The sequence below is a fragment of the Carlito syrichta genome, unplaced genomic scaffold, assembly GCF_000164805.1.
Source record: "Carlito syrichta isolate Samal-C Ts95f unplaced genomic scaffold, Tarsius_syrichta-2.0.1 Scaffold303190, whole genome shotgun sequence".
NCBI lineage: Eukaryota > Metazoa > Chordata > Mammalia > Primates > Tarsiidae > Carlito > Carlito syrichta.
This window is the reverse complement of record NW_007247286.1, coordinates 41,209-46,341: the sequence shown is the minus strand read 5'-3', so window position 1 is coordinate 46,341 and position 5,133 is coordinate 41,209.

The window sequence follows — 5,133 nt, the reverse complement described above, 5'->3', positions numbered from 1 at the left end:
GCATGCCACTGCACTCCAGTCTGAGCGACAGAGTGAGACTCCAACTCAAAAAAAAAAAAGTAATAATAATAATAATAATAACAGGAAAGAAAAAAGATATAACTCCATTTTAGATGTTTGGCAATAAAAATATAGGGACATTATGAACATTTTTATGCCAACTTTTATATTTATATTTGATATAAGAAATATATATTAATTTTACACAGGTTTAGCATTCTTTTTTTTTTTTTAGTTGGAGTCTCACTCTGTCGCCCAGACTGGAGTGCAGTGGCCGCTCCCGGCCACCACAGCCTCGACCTGCTGGGCTCCGGCGATCCTTCCGCCCCAGCCTTCCGAGTAGCCAGAGTTATAGGCATGCGCTACCATGCCTGGCTGAATTTTTTGATTTATTGTAGAGATGAGGTCTCGCCGCCCAGGCGGGTCTCGAACACGCAGGCTCAGGCAATCCACTCACCTCAGCCTCCCAAAGGCGCGGGATTACAGGCTGAGCCACCAAGTCCGGCTAGGTTTAGCATTCTTAATCGGAAAATCCAAAACTCAAAGTGCTCCAAAATTCGAAACTATTTGAGTGCCAACATAATGCCACAGTGGAAAATTTCACACACAAGTACTTAACTCAAACTTTCATGAGCAAAGTTATTTCAAATATTCTATAAAATTACCTTCAGGTTATGTGTATAAGGTATATATGAAACATAAATCAATTCTGTGTTTAGACATGGGTCCCCTTCCCAAGATATTTCATTATGTATTTGCAAATATTCCAAATTCCAAAACGCATCTGGTTCCAAGTATTTGGGTGTTTGTTTATTTGCTTGGTACTTTACAGATGAGGCCTTGCTCTGTTGCCCAGGTTGGACTCAAGCTCCTGGGCTCAAGGGATCCTCCTGCCACAACCTCCCAAGTAGCTGGGGCTACAGGCACGTACCACCATGCCCAGCTCAGGTCTCAATCATTTTGGATGAGGAATACTCACGGCAAGGGACAGTGGTCATGCCTGTAGTCCCAACACTTTGGGAGGCTGAGGAAGCCTGCTTGAGCTTGAGCTCAAGCTTGAGCTCAAGAGTTTGAGACCAGCCTAGGCAACATAGCGAGACTTCGTCTCTACAAAGTCCCAGCTACTTGGGAGGTTGAGGCACCTGAGCCCAGGAAGTAGAGGCTGTGGTGAGCCATAATGGTGCCACTGCCCTTCAGCCTGGGTGACAGTGAGACCCCACCTCTAAGAAGCAATATGGAGAGGCCCATGTGGTAAAAAACCTAAAAAAAAAAAAAAAATCTGGACTTGTGGTATCTTGGGATGGGAGACAGAGAGAGATGTAATGGGTTGGAGCAAACAGAAAAACTCAATGTTGTTGCTTCATGTTCTGTTTCTCAAACTGAATGTTTATTTTATCATGTCACTCCATTGCTTATGTATCTTTGACACAAATTATTTCATGTATATTAAATATTTCATACACCTTATTTTTATTTATTTATTTGAGTCGGAGACTCACTCTGTTGCCCAGGTTGGAGTACACACTCACGGCCACCGCAGCCTCGACTTGCTGGGTTCAGGTGGTCCTTCCACCTCAGCCTTCCAAGTCACTGGAATCACAGGCATGTGCCACTATGCTTGGCTATTTTTTTTTATTTATTGTAGAGACAAGGTCTCGCCATGTTGCTCAGGCTGGTGTCGAACCCCTGAGCTCAGGCAATCCTCTTGCCTCATCCTCCCAAAGTGCTGGGATTACAGGCTTGAGCCACTGCACCTGATTAATATTTCATACATTTTTAAAGCATGCTGGCCGGGCTTGGTGGCTCAGCCTATAATCCCAGTACTTTGGGAGGCCGAGGCGAATGGATTGCCTGAACCCAAGGATTCGAGACCAGCCCAGGCAACTTGGCAAGAACTCTCTCTACAATAAATCAAAAATTAGTCAGATGTGGGTGTGGTAGCACGTGCCTGTAGTTCCGGCTACTTGGAAGGCTGAGGTGGAAGGATCGCTGGAGACCAGTGGATCGACACTGCAGGCTGGGCAACAAAGTGAGAGTCCAACTCAATACATAAATAAATGAATGAATGAATGAATAAACAAATAAATGCGTGCTGTCCCTAAACCTGCTGTCTCTGGGACTCCCCATCCTAGAGAATAATTCTGCCTTGCATACAGAGGCCTGGGACTACCGGGCACCCCTCTCCCTCCCCCTCCCAGCTTTGCACCCTGGTGCTTCACACCTTGGGCATCTCCATCTAGCCTGCCCAGCCCAGAGCAAGCGGCCCTATCTCTCCGCAGTGGCTGCATCCGTTTCCTGACCTCTCTTCCTGGGGTGCTGGAGCCCCCTCCGTGCTCACTCCCTCTATCTTGGAGGATGTTTCTCAATGTGGTTCTGCCCAGCCTTCTGGACTTCAGTCCTCCAGCGCCCTCTCACTGAGCTGATATAAGCCCAGAAAACGTTAAGAGCCTGGTCACAATGCCCTGTGTCACAGCCTCTAGCCCCCCTTCAGATTAATGTTCTTTTTTTGTTTTTTGAGTCGGACTCTCACTCTGTTGCCCAGGCTGGAGTGCAGTGGCATGCTCATGGCCACTGCAGCCTCAACCTGCTGGGCTCAGGCAATCCTTTGGCCTCAGCCTTCCAAGTAACTGGAACCACAGGCACGTGCCACGATGCCCGGGTAATTTTTTGATTCATTGTAGAGACGAGGGCTCACCAAGTTGCCCGGGCTGGACTCGAACCCCGGGGCTCAGGCAATTCTCTCACCTTGGCCTCCCAAAGTGCTGGGATTATAGGCGTAGGCGTGAGCCATGGCACCAGGCCAGACAATTCTTTGACCTTGATCTTCCAAGCAGCTGGGACTACAGGCATGTGCCACCGCACTCAGTTATTTTTTATTTTTTAATTTTTTTGTAGAGGCAAGGTCTCACTATGTTGCTCAGGATGGTCTTGAACTGCTTGCTGGATGCAAGCAGTCCTCCCACTACGGCCTCCCAAAGTGCTAGGATTACAGGCATGAGCCACCACACCCGGCCCTCACTTGATTCTATTCATTGAAAATGGGTCACTAAGCCAGGTGCAGTAATCCCAGCACTTTTGGAGGTTGAGGCCTGAGTCCAGGGGTTCGAGACCAGCCCGGGCAACTTGGCGAGATCTCATTTCTACAATAAATCAAAAATTAGCCAGGTATGGTGCTGCACACCTATAGTTCCAGCTACTTGGAAAACTGAGGTGGAAAAAAGGATCACCTGAGCCCAGCAGGTCGAGGTTGCAGTGGCTGTGAGCATGCCACTGTACTCCAGCCTGGGTGAGAGTGACTCCAACTCAACAAAAGAAAGAAAATGGGTCACTAAGTCCAGCTTACACTAGTGGCAGGGAGCTAGGCTCTAATTCTTGAAAGGAGGAGTATTGGCCAAGCACAGTGGCTCAAGCCTGTCATCCCAGCCCTTTGGGAGGCCAAGGTGAGAGAACTGCCTGAGCCCATGGGTTTGAGACCAACCTGGGCAACTTGGCGAGACCTCGTCTCTACAATAAATCAAAAAATTAGCCAGGCGTGATGGTACACACCTGTGGTTCCAGCTACATGGAAGGCTGAGGCAGATGGATCACCTGAGCCCAGCAGTTCAAGGCTGTGGTGGCCGTGAGCCTGCCACTGCACTCCAGCCTGGGCAACAGAGTGAGACTCTGACTCAAAAAAGAAAAAAAGAAAAACAAAAGAAAAGAGGAGTATTTAGAATATATGGGCATTTCTAAAACCACCACACCTGGGGAGCTCAAGCCCTGGTTGAATCCATACCCTCACTTACTTGATACCTGCACAAGAGAAAAAGGAAATCAGATAACCAGGGGATTATTTCACAATGCAGGGCCACAAAACGGGGACATTCATGCTCCTGGCAATCCCACTGCAGGCATCTGGGGACCTCTCACTCCCACTGGCTGGGGTAACTAATCACAAGCTCTCCTGACCCCTCACGCCTCCAATATGCTTTCTCTCCCTCTTCCTGCACCTCTGTCTACCTGAATCTGAACGGGAACACACACCTCCTCTCCTTCCCTCCCACTAGGATAGGAGAGCTATCTCTCTCCTCCTGCCAAAGCTGTTAGGTCCTCCTCAACTGCCTCTTTCCTGTTCCCTCTTGATTTCTCAAACTCATCACTTCTTTATGTGTTTGCTAGTTTATTTTTTGTCTTTTTTTTTTTTTTTTTTTGAGTTGGAGTCTCACTCTGTCGCCCAAACTGGAGTGCAGTGGCCGCTTCCGGCCACCGCAGCCTCGACCTGCTGGGCTCCAGCGATCCTTCCGCCTCGGCCTTCCAAGTAACTGGAACTACAGGTGCGCACTACCACGCCTGGCTAATTTTTTTGATTTATTGTAGAGATGAGGTCTCGCCAAGTTGCCCAGGCAGGTCTCGAACCCGCGGGCTCAGGCAATCCACTCACCTCAGCCTCCCAAAGGCGCGGGATTACAGGCTGAGCCACCGAGCCCGGCTGTCTTTTTTTTTTTTAAGTCGGGGTCTCACTTTGTTGCCCAGGCTGGAGTACAGTGGCACACTGCTCACAGCCTCCTCAGTCTCGACCTACTGGGCTCAGACAATCCTTCTGCCTCAGCCTTCCAAGTAGTTGGAACTACAGGCACATGCCACCACGCCCAGCTAATTTTTTTTATTTATTTTAGAGACGAGGTCTTGTCATGTTGCCCAGGGCTGGTCTTGAACCCCTGGGCTTAGGCAATCATTTCTCCTTGGCCTCCCAAAGTGCTGGAATTGCAGGCTGGAACCACTGCACCTGGCCTCTGTGCAATTTTCTTTTTTTTTTTCCTTTTGAGTCAAAGTCTCACTCTGTTGCCCAGGCTGGAGTGAAGTGGCATGCTCACGGCCACCGCAGCCTCCATCTGCTGGACTCAGGTGATCCTTCCACCTCAGCCTTCCAAGTAACTGGAACTACAGACGCACACCACCACGCCCAGCTAGGTTTTTTTGGTGCTTTACTGTAGAGACGAGGTCTCGCCAAGTTGCCGGGGTGAGTCTTGAACCCCCAGGCTCAGGCAGTCCTCTCGCCTTGGCCTCCCAAAGTACTGGGATTACAGGCTGAGCCACTGTGCCCGGCCTCTGTGCAGTTTTAAGGGTTCAGAGTCCTTGCCTGACTTTGACTTT